Source organism: Geotrypetes seraphini, chromosome 1 (assembly GCF_902459505.1).
Source record: "Geotrypetes seraphini chromosome 1, aGeoSer1.1, whole genome shotgun sequence".
NCBI lineage: Eukaryota > Metazoa > Chordata > Amphibia > Gymnophiona > Dermophiidae > Geotrypetes > Geotrypetes seraphini.
This window is the reverse complement of record NC_047084.1, coordinates 223,194,096-223,206,263: the sequence shown is the minus strand read 5'-3', so window position 1 is coordinate 223,206,263 and position 12,168 is coordinate 223,194,096. Positions and strand designations below refer to the sequence as shown.

Genomic DNA, 12,168 nt, shown 5'->3' with positions numbered 1-12,168 from the left:
AACATTTACACCTTTGTGGGAGCAGGCAAAACTGTATGCACATAAATACATGGTAACATGCATGAATCTTGACTCTTCCCAGAACCCACCCTGAACACACCTACACCTGAGCCACATCAAAGTATGCACATTCTTGTCACTGTGCATACTTTTACGCAGTTGGTAATTTTGTACGTGGCATATATGTGCACAAATGGTCTTGTGAGGGCACCTAGGTCAGAAGGCAGAAGATACTGTATCTAACATCATGTATCTAAAGCAGGCCTGTCCAACCTTTTGGCTTCCCTGGGCCGCATTGACCGAAAAAAATGTTTCTGGGGCTGCACAAACATGCAAACACTGCAGCAAGACAGAGGAGGGTGCCGGCAAGATGGTAAACACCCGGGGGCAGCAGAGGAAAACACTGCATCGCCCTCGACCGGGGCCGCAGGTTGGACACCCCTGATCTAAAGGATACATAGATATATTTTAGAAGATACACAGCACCAAGTGATGGAACCTCCTGGTGCAAAGCAATGGATCTTTTCCACCATTCCTATGTGGATTTATACAGGTCCAGAAATATTCAAATTTTCTGTTCCATAACCAGTTGCTGCTGCTTTGGATAGAATAGATGTAGGACACTGTCCTTATCCTGCAAGAATTCTGAGGTGATTATTAGATCATTTATTGGATTTATTCATATACAGTCTTTCTACGGCAAAATCAAAGTGGTTTACATTCAGGCACTTTCTGTGTCCTTAGTGGGCTCACAATCTAAGTTTTATACCTGGATAAATAGAGAATTAAGGGCTGGTTTTTAGCGCACGCACAGGATTAGCACATGCTAGCCGAAAAATTACCACCTGCTTAAAAGGAGGCGGTAGCAGCTGGCGCGTGCGGCAATTTAGCACGCGCTATTCGGTGCATTAAGGCCCTGACGCACCTTTGTATAAGGAGCCCTAAGTGACTTGCTCAGGGTCACAAGGAGCTGCAGCAGAAATTGAACCCAGGCCCTGGGGTTCTCAGCCCACCACACTAACCATTAGGTTACTGATAACATTCCTCTAGTTTCTTCCTCCAATGTATCTTCCAGAAGTCTTGTTAACAGCAGGGAGAAAAAAAAAAAAAAAGATTCAGCCCACAGGGAAAAAGGCTGTTATCAATTTTCCTCTTTCATTAGATATTTCATAAATAAGTCTAGAGGTGACAGCAAAGGCACTTTGGAAAAGTTCAACATCTGCAGGTTCGAAGCCCTGGAGAACTTTGCCAGCTTTCAATTCTCCTCTGAAGCACTCCAAAACAATCCCAGATTGAATGTTAGATATTTGGCACCTCAACTGCTCCAGATTTACAAGTTTAGCATCAAATCTTCAGATGATCTAATCTTTATTTATGTATTGCATAATCCCAGCTAGTTCAAAGCAGCTCACAGGAGAGCTGCTAGAAAATACTTGCTAATTACATAATTTTTCAATTAAGGTACAGACATTAATTGTGCAAACTTTAAATAAACCAGTTGATATATCAATAAAGTAAAACATATGGGGTCATTATTCAAACTGACTGAAGCAGCAAGGAAAGACTCCTGGTCACTTAAATTGCATATGCGGAGCAATCCGCCGATATTCAGCGGCATTTAATTAGTTAATGCTGCTTAATTATACCACTGACCACTAAACTGGAAGCTGGCTATTCTGTGGGCGATCCAGGGATAGTGTTGGCATTTATGTAGTTAAGTGCCAATGTTCAGCACTTAACCCCTAAGTTAAGCAGCCACACCAGACCAATGAAACACCATCTTATCTTTATGTCCTGTCACTTAGGCGGTTAAGTGCTGAATATCACACTTAATGGCAAAAGAGATAGCTAGCCACACAAATCCAGATATTTAATGCTGGTAAGGGAAAAGACATGGCCCAGCATTGAATATCTGGGGATAATGAAGTCGGTGGGTAAAAAGAAAAAATGTTCACCACCACCGGGTGAATATCTATCCCTATAAGAATAATTTGTTTTGAACCCCTGAGCCATTTGAGAATAATTTAATCTAATCTAATGACTTAATACTGCTTTTAAACTCTCAAATTACTACAATTTAGGTGATAAGTGAAACTAGTAAAGAAACAGACAAACCAAAACTATCCAGGTAGAGTCTAAGGTAAAAGAAAACCAGGAACAAAAATCAGTGACATTAGCTATTCAGAACAAAAGAGACCCAGTAACATCACTCCTGGGCATCCTGTAGAGGGCTGGTGAAACTGTTAAGTCCCAACCTGTTCTCCCACTAAGCATAATGGTTAGTGCACTGGGCTGAGAACAAAGAGAACTGGGTTTAATTTTGACTGCAGCTTCAGGTGAAGGGATGCCAACTGAAGGGAAGAGAGGATCAGTGGCGTACCTAGGGTATGTGGCACCCGGGGCCCATCATTTTTTGACACCCCCCCCCCCCCCATGTAAAAAATTTTTTTTTTTTTTTTTTTGCAATAACCATGAAATGGAATAAATGGTCAGAATAGAAACAGGCAGTGAAAATTTTCTTTTATTGAACCTCATATATGTAACCATTATTCCAAACATAACAAAACATAAATTATGTCTAAATTGTCATGACATTAGAAGTACATATGGAGTAGTTGCAGGCAGTGGCGTACTTAGGGTATGTGGCACCCAGGGCCCATCATTTTTTGACACCCCCCCCATCTATATGAAAAATATGATTTTTAGTACCAATCTACATATCGCACCACAAGAGTGTACCTAGGAAAAGGCTGCATCTTAAACACTGCAGTGAGCACTAGAACACCAACACATACATTGTAAAACTAAACAAGCCAGATCCCGCACAGTCAATTGGTCCTGTAGTCAATGCCAACTGAAAACTATGTCTTTTTCATACACACAGAACAGAGATACACCCTCGCCCAAAATGGAATAATCACAAACTAAAAATAGAAATATGTAGACAAAAGTTAAACTGATCCGCCAAGAAACCAGACCCTGGATACAATGCAACACCACAAAAATCAGTAACACATGTCCTCTAATACAGTGCAAAATATAAAGACAGTAGATGTAAATTTGAAAAAACTGATACATAACAATCACCACTTTATAAATTAACAAATAAAAATAAAACAAATAATGAGATATAAAAAAATACAATTTTATTGGACTAATCCCCGTAAGCTCGGTCCCCATCCCCGCAAACCACCTGATTCCATCCACACAAGCCTTGAATTGTTTATATTAAAGTATAAAAAGAAACAATATTCTGTACAATTGTCAATTTATAAATCAGCGTCTTCTCCCCACTCTCTTCCCCATTTCCCTTCAGCATCCTCAGCCCACTCTCTCTCCACTTTCCTTCAGCGCACGCACATAAAAACAAGCAAGTAATTTTATATCATTTTCATTCTATTCATTCATAGAAATTAAAGTCTAGATAATGCCAGTCACATAACAAAACATGATTTTACAAAAATAATTCCCTGCAGTCAAGCCTGCAAGGATTATTAGATGTCTTTCAGCAGCTCCCCTCCCTCCCTCCCCCTTACCTTTGTGGCCAAGTCAAAATGATCTACCAACAATAAAATTTTAAAAACACAAAGCACGCTGTACGCAGAGAAAATGTTAATTATCATTTATATTCTGCGGGTTTTCAAAGAGGTCAAGGCAGATGACTTTATGCAATGTCACCTCAGTAACAACTATACAAAAATAGACAAATATTCCCCCTCCCTTTTTACTAAACTGCGATAGCGGTTTTTAGCGTAGGGAGCTGTGCTGAATGCCCCACGCTGCTCTCGACGCTCATAGGCTCCCTGCGCTAAAAAACTCTATTGCGGTTTAGTAAAAGGGGGCCATAGTGCAAAATATAGACAGCAGATATAAATTTTCAAAACGGACACATTTTGATCACTAAATTGAAAATAAAATCATTTTTCCTACTTTTTTGTCTGGTGATTTCATGAGTCTCTGGTCCTTCTTCTGATCCTTCTTCTTTCTCTCTCCCCCTGGCTCCCCTCTTTATTTCTGCCTTTCTTTCTCTCTCCTCCTGGCCCCCCTCTTTCTTTCTGCCTTTCTTTCTCTCCCCCTTGACCCCCCTCTTTATTTCTGCCTTTCTTTCTCTCCCCTTGGTCCCCCTCTTTCTTTCTGCCTTTCTTTCTCTCTCCCCCTGGCCCTCCTCTTTCTTTCTGCCTTTCTTTCTCTCCCCCTTGACCCCCTCTTTATTTCTGCCTTTCTTTCTCTCCCCTTGGTCCCCCTCTTTATTTCTGCCTTTCTTTCTCTCCCCTTGGTCCCCCTCTTTCTTTCTGCCTTTCTTTCTCTCTCCCCCTGGCCCCCCCCTCTTTATTTTTTCCTTTCTTTCTCTCTCCCCCTAGCCTGCACAAAGCCATCGTGCCGATTTCTCCACTTCCACGATTCTTTCCCTACCCTCACCCCCAAGCCAGCAGCCGATTTCTCCCTGCTCCTTCCCTGATGTCCTGAACTTCATCGGGCAGCAGCAGCATTCACAATTCACTGATGTTGCCCGCTTCAGGCCTTCCTCTCTGTCGGGTCCTGTCTTCATGAAAACTGGAAGTAGGCAGGACCCGGCAGAGAACAAGGCCTGAAGCCGGCAACAGCAGCGAATTGTAAACGCTGCTGCTGCCCGAAGAAGGTAATGGAGCACCGAGGCAGTCCGCTTCCCCCCCCTCCCAGCCGAACCCCCGCTGACCCTCCTATCTCCCCCCCCCCCCGTGAACCTTTCCGACCTTCCCAGCGAGAGCAGCAAACCTCCTTCGCGGCTTTCTCCTCCCTCTGCCGCGTTACTGATGACGTCATCAGTGATGCGGCAGAGGGAGGATAAAGCCGACGCTACTGGAGGGAGGTTTGCTGCTTTCGCTGGGAGGGTCAGAAAGGTTCACTTGGGGGGGGAGAGAGATAGGATGGTCAGCGGGGTTTCGGCTGGGAGAGGGGAGAAGCGGTCTGCCTTGGTGCTCCAAGGCCTGGCGCCATTACCTTTTTCGATAATGGCGCCGATGCTGCTTTCGCTGGGAGGGTAGGAGCGCGATAGGGACCGGGCCAGCTGTGCACCCCCCCCTAAGGCGGCACCCGGGATGGACCTCCCCCTCGCCCCCCTTGGTACGCTACTGCCCTGGGGAAACAGCCTGCAACAAGATCGCGCGATGCCAGAGATCTTTGCCTGCTTCGGCTGTTTCCTCCGCCGCGGTCCCGCCCCTCCTCTGACATCAGAGGAGTGGCAGGACCGTGGCGGAGGAAACAGTCGAAGCAGGCAAAGATCTCTGGCATCGCGATCTTGCTGCAGGCTGTTTCCAGACGCGACACCCGGCGCAGGGGGGGGGTAACTGGACCAGACCGGGAGCACCCCCTCAGGGCTTGGTACCCGGGGCGGACCGCCCCCCCCCGCCCCCCCCCTTGGTACGCCACTGGAGAGGATCCTTGTAGTCATTACCTGTGACATGGACAGGACCTCTGACCCTGAGAAGCATGAAATTCTGAACAGGGTTGGGACTGATATGGGATCTGGACCAGATGCTTGCATTGCATCCACATCCCTCATTAAACTTTGGATAATGTAGTTTTTGGGATGCAAGATAAGGACCTGTTGGCCAGCCTCGTCTTTCCTGTTTCTATAGACTGCTATGCTTAATTCAACATCTTAATTCCTACCATGACTTATTGCCAATTTATGTCCAGAGTCCCCAAAGTGCTAAGCAAGGGTGTAGTCTGCAGGGACCTTAGGGACCTGGGCCCCTCCCCACTGTGGGCTCAAGCCCCTCTGCTTTAATGACTGGCAGGGATGCCAAAGTCCCACTAGCAGAAGAGGTCTCCTGCGCGACTCCCCCTACACAGCCAGAACTGTGCTTAAGAAAGCTGGCGCACATCAGTTGACAATGCCAGCACTCTCGCGCATGCTTAGTTCAGCAACTGATGCTGACCAGAGTAAATGTGGGAGTGCCAATTCGGTGACTTGAAGCACCATGCCAGTTGTGCCAAAATTTTTAGGATAGTAGCACTTGTGATTGGATTGGTACCATTAATTGGCTCATACTCACTTAAGTGCTTGAGGCTGTTCTCATAAAAAAACTGGTGCACAATTTGTGCAGTTCGTAACCAAGAGTGGGTAGAGCATGGGCATGTCACCATACGACATACATAATGTATAGAATACTGTTAGCTGTATGGTGCACTTGGAAATGGCAACTTATGCCAGCCATTGACCTGGAATAATTGGTTGAGCCTAAGTTTCAGCACTTCAAACTGCTTTGTGCTTGAAGTCTGTAATAGGTAATGTGACCATACATCCCGTTTTGAAGGGACCATCCTGTTTTTAGATCCCCTGTCCCGTTGTCCCCACGCACAGCTTTGGGACACCGAAATATCCCGTTTTCAGAGACAGTGTCCCGAAGCTGTGTGTGGGGACAACAGGACAGGCGATCGCGGAGAATGGGCTCTCTCCCTGCTTCCCCGCCCGCTGCCGCAACTACAGGAAAGGAAGGTCCAGGCGCTGGCCCACAAGCCTTCTCCCTAACATCAATTCTGACATCAGAGAGGAAGTTCCGTCCAGCCAATCAATGCCTGGCTGTCCCGGAACTGCCTTTCCGACGTCAGAATTGACCTCAGGGAGAAGGCTTGTGGGCCGGTGTCTGGACCTTCCTTTCCTGTAGTTGCGGCAGTGGGCGGGGAAGCAGGGAAAGAGCCCTTTCTCCGCGATCGCCTGTCCCGTTGTCCCCACACACAGCTTCGGGACGCTGTCTCTGAAAACGGGATATTGACCTCAGAATTGACCTCGGGGAGAAGGCTTGTGGGCCGGCACCTGGACCTTCCTTTCCTGCAGTTGCAGCAGTAGACAGAAAGCAGCAATGGGCGGTGGTGGCGGAGGCATACCGGGTTGAGGGGGGGTAGTGTTGTGAGAAGAATCGGCAGTAGGCCAGGCTTGGGCGCTGGAGGGAGGGAGGCAGACAGACAGGCAAGCCGGCTTTGGTGCAGCAGGGAGGAAGGGAGGCAGGTTGGCTGGCTTTGGAGGATGGGTTGGGACAAAGGCTGGAAGGCAGTGAGGGGGACATAGGAAGGAAAGAGGGAGGGAGGAAGGAAGGAGAGAGAGAGAGAGGCAGAGAAAGATGGGGGTTGTAAGCAGAAGAAAGACTAGAGAGAGAAAAGCCTGGACCAAAGGGGAAAGACAGGAGGTAGATGCTGGACAATAGGAGGTGCAGACAGAGGGGAGAGACCCTGAGGAAGAACAGAGAGATGGAAGATCATAACAGAGGAGGTAGAGAGAGGGAGACCTGGAACAAAGGTGGTGGTAGGTACAAAGGTGGGGAGGGTAGCAAAGGGAAAAGAGAGAGACGTAGACCCAAAGGGGATGGGACTGGATTGTGAAAGAAATGTTGGCTGTGAAAGAAAGATTGGATGCACAGTCAGAAGGAAGTGCAACCAGAGACTCATGAAATCACCAGACAACAAAGGTAGGAAAAATGATTTTATTTTCAATTTAGCGATCAAAATGTGTCAGTTTTGAGAATTTATATCTACTGTCTATATTTTGCACTATATTTGTCTATTTTTCTATAGTGACTGAGGTGACAATGCATATTTTAAAGTCATCTGCCTTGACATCTTTGAAAAAAATTTGTTAATGATAATTAACATTTTCTCTGAGTAGAGTGTGCTTTGTGTTTTTTTTTTTTTTAATTTTGTGGTTACCATTATGAATTAATAAGATATTGTGTGTACATGAAAAATGAATGGAAGAAATTGGGGGCGGGGCTAGGCTGGGGTTAGGGTGGGATTGGGGCAGGACTGAAAAATAGATGTCCTGTTTTGATGAAAAAAAATAAATGGTCACGTTAGTAATGTGTTAGGAATGCCTCAATGCCATTACAGAATTGGCACTAAGCATGCCCCCATTGTATCCCCCTAATTTTGGCACCATTCTATAGAATGACCCCTGCACGAATGAGCCACAAAAGTGTAGGTGTCAAGTTATGGAATTGTCCTTCACAAGCCTGGTTCATGGAGAGTACTTAAAAGTAAAAACCACAGGAGAAGTCTGCATTGAGTAGCATTTTTCTGGATCAGGTCAAAGAGTATGAGAGGTAACAAGAGCCACATTAGGACAGAAGCAGCAGTGACGCAGATAATATCCTCAGCACTGAGGAAAATGGAACTGGTTTAGTCTTCACCATGTTAAATAAACTCACCGCACCTGAGGCATAACAGCTAAACCTCTTACTCACCCGAAACTTTAGTTTCTGTCTCTCAATTATTCTGCACTACAGTGTAGAAGAATCTTTGGTAAGTAATTGTGACAGATATTTGTGACAGAAACGCCTTCCTTCCAAGCCAGTAGCTTGAAATGTGCTCATTATCTCATTGATTATGGTACATTTAAAAACACAGTCACAGTCAACATTAGTAGTCAACACTGAGTATATTAGAGGGCTGAAGTATAGATCTAAATGATGTTTTATGCCTGTCTTTCTTTAGTTTACCCAGAGAAACTCTCATTGATAGTGCATGCAACCTGCACACCAGAATCTGCAGTTAATAACACACAATGTAATTTCTTGAACTGTTAGAAAATGCCAAATTCTTTACACTCCCAATAACGCTGAAAAGAAAACGAGAGCCAAGAAGGAGACTTATGCAGCTATAATCTCAACATCGGTACAGGTCAGGAGTGCAGGCACATGAAAGCCTAATAAACCTTTTCCACCCAGACCCTAACCAGATTTTATCAAACACAATGTATTATAAATTAAGATTCAATAATAGAACCAGATTACTGACTTACTGATGTAATTTCAGAGATATACCAGAGTCAGATTCATGTAGACAGTCAACAGATCTGTGGGAACATGCAGGTCCCGTTTGCAGGCAAAGATGTGCAACCAGGCATGCGCGTGAAACTAAGGACACGTACAGCATACTTTAACTGCTTACTCTTTCATAGCAAATTGCATGATCAGATCTCACCTAACAGGATTTCTTAGTCAATATTTGCAAGCAACATTCAGAAGTGGTTCAACAAGTAAACAAGAAAGGCCAAATGTAAGAATCTGCCAAAATTACAGTGGAGAAGGTGTGTGTGTGTGTGTGTGTTTGACCTAGAGGAGAGAGGGGAGGTGGTAGTTTGAATAGAGCAGTACCCAAATATTTTGTTGGTTTTAGAAAAAATTATAAAATAAAACCAAGTATGATAATGTATCAAACTATTAGATATTACTGTCAACAGATTTCAAAGGATGGATTATACAATTTAACCATATGTCTGATGGTAAAAGCTGGGGTGTAGCCAGTGCTCCATTTGGGGGGGGGGGGGGCAGGGGTGAGCTGGGGCCAACATAATTTCTCCCCCACCCATCCATGTTAAAAATATTACCTTTGCTGGTAGAGATGTCTGAAGTTGCACCAGCCAAAGAAATCTACTGCCTGAGACACTCCTCTCCTCCCCATGCTGCTGCAATAAAGAGAAGATGACATGCCTCCAGCTACTTACACCATGGCTCCTCTAGATTTCATTGCCAGAGAAGCAGTGAAAGCAGTAAGCCTAGCAGGGTTTAAAAAAGGTTTGAATAATTTCCTAAATAAAAAGTCCATAAGCCATTATTAAGATGAACTTGCAAAAATCCACTGCTCATTTCTAGGATATGCAGCATAAAATCTGTTTTACACTTTTAGGATCTTGCCAGATACTTGTGACCTGGATTGACCACTGTTTGAAACAGGACACGGGGCTTTGGTTTGTTCTCAGTATGGCAACTCTTATGTTCCTTGCATATATTCAGTTTACACAAAAATCTCGAGCAGCAAATCTGTTTGGCTGGTGAGGCTTCAGCATCCAACAATTGCTGCTGGTTTGGAGGGGTCTGAGCCCAAAGTGCGGGGTCCAGGTTCCCAAAGCTTCGCTGAGACACCACTGGTTGGCAGTATTCATAGCAATCATTAAGAAGGCTGTTTGGGTAAGTCAGTAGGTTTGACAGTAAAATGTATTAAAAAAGAAAATGAAATGCATATCTAAATGATGATGGTAGAGAGAGGCGGATTAAAAGGAGCAATTTCCTAACTTCTATGTTTCACTATATAAGTTTTGTATACTGCATAAGCCAGAACTGCTTCTCCCCTAGAAATACATTGGGCTTTTTTTTTTTTTTTAGAGAAGTTATTTCTCTGGAACCTCCAGGCCTAAGTGGGTCATTTTCAAATTTGATGTGGCTTTTATTGTTTCCCCCCCCCCCCCCCCCCCAAGTCAAATTTGGTCTCACTTGTTAAAACTATAGTGAGATTAATTTGCCTCCCAGGCAAACAGACATTTCTTACTAACATTTGTTCAGTTGGAAAGAATAAAATAAGTAGAGAAAGCATACAGATCATAGCTCATGTCATTTTTTTCTTGCTGTTTCTACCAATTTGACTGCTAATTTTTCACTCGAGTCAGAAGTAGATCATGTTTTGAGATAATTTTTTCAATGTAAAAATCCTGATTTTTGTGGATTTATTGTAAAAATTATCCTGATGTATTTTTTCTAATGTAATACACAGAAGAGACAACAGTCTCTTCAGATACAAGCGTGTAAATGTATTATCAAATGTAAGAGTGTCCTCTAAGTTTCTATATTTCGATTCAGGTAAGGATTTTAAGGTTGAGATTAGCTCAAGGATTCTTAATGTTATAATTGATTTAAAGTTTGGTTTTAAATGTCATATGAATACTTTAAAAGTTTTCTTTTGTTTAAGATAAATGAGATTTATTAGATCGTTGTTGAGTCCCAATCCATACTATTACCTTATTTGGATTACTGTAATTCTCTTTATAGTGGGCACACTGACAAATTGTTGACTAGATTGCAATTATTTCAAAACACCTTAGCTAGACAAATTTTGGGGTGAAAAGGTATGAAACAGCAATTTCATTGCTAAGGAGATTTCTTTGGCTGACAATAAGATCTTTGGTCTATAGATCACTTTAAGTTTATTCTTCTGATCAATTAACAAACAATTTAAAGATTCCAGCAAAAATTCCCACATTGAGAAGTTTATAGTGCTTTAAGCTGATTATCCTTGCGTTAAGAATATTTTCCAGAAAAAACCAATTAGAAAACAAATTTGCTTATCTAGGCACTACAGTTTGGAACTGTTTACCACTTTAACTATCTAGATTTCTTATTTAACTTTTCTTAAAGCTCTTAAAACATATTTGCTTGGAATTAGTTATAGATAGTTTAATTGAAAGCCCGAATGTATAATCTGATTTTAAAGTAATTCCCCTTACTTTAAGGGTTTTGCCTTTTTGTAATTTGCATCGAATTAAACTGCATGGTAGTGCAATATAAGTGCTTTATCTGAATTGCACTGAGTATGTGATTTTTTAAGCCAGCCATCTGTCTTTTTTCCTAAGTGATAAGGTTCTGTTACAAACCTCTACACCTCTTCCCTCTACCGTAGAGCAGAAGTAATTTAAGTGCTTGCAACTTATAAACTTAAGATGTGTAGTTTCTGGTTAATTTTAGTTAATTGTTCCTAATTATGAATCTTCAGCCTCCCCCTTCCCCCCATTTATGAAGGATTTTAGTATGACTCTGGCTCATTCTCACTTTCTGTCCAAGAGTGAAATCCTTCTATATAATTTTTTTGAAATTTTATAAATAATTAAAATAATATTTATTGCTGGTGCTAACTTATGTTTCTAGGCCCTACTGCCTTCTCATTTGTCTCTGCTGCTAAAGAAGGTAGTAGTGGTGAAGGACTGGGGTCAGAAAACTACAGTAAAGGTTTTCAACACAGAAAAAATATCAAAATATATTACTCATCCTAACTTCTGGACATACTGTAAAATTATGCTAACTGTGGGGGAAAAAAACCCCCAGACAGGTGGCAATCCTAAATTCCTGAGTCCTGAGCACATCTCACATGGCCCACTCTCAAACAAAGTACTGTATATGCAATGTTTGCCAACAGTTTATTCTGGCCTAGGAGTAGTTGTGAGGAGTTAATTTGGGGGGTAGGGTAATTTGTGGGGTGTTGGGACTATTGCAGGAAGGTAGTTTGGGGTTGGAGCAGTTTGTAGGGTGTTGTGTCAGTTGTGGGTAAGGAAGGATTTCAGAGTGGGGTAGTTTGCTTGATGATGGAGCAGTTGCAGGGGATTAGCTTTTGGGCATGAGGACAGTGAAACAACTATGTACAATG

The 12,168-nt window shown here is 43.1% G+C and overlaps 1 protein-coding gene across 5 annotated transcripts in view; it reads right to left on the bottom strand.

The window, feature by feature from the left end:
- Positions 1-12,168, bottom strand: part of RBM47 (RNA binding motif protein 47) — a 329,047-nt gene that overhangs the window by 186,005 nt on the left and 130,874 nt on the right. The window contains exon 1 of one of the 5 annotated variants that reach the window (XM_033946924.1): positions 8,777-8,795. The exons of the other annotated variants lie outside the window; for them this stretch is intronic. The gene's annotated coding sequence lies outside the window, so the exon portion shown is untranslated. Of the gene's footprint in view, positions 1-8,776; positions 8,796-12,168 lie in introns of those variants that run through there. 5 annotated transcript variants of the gene reach the window in all.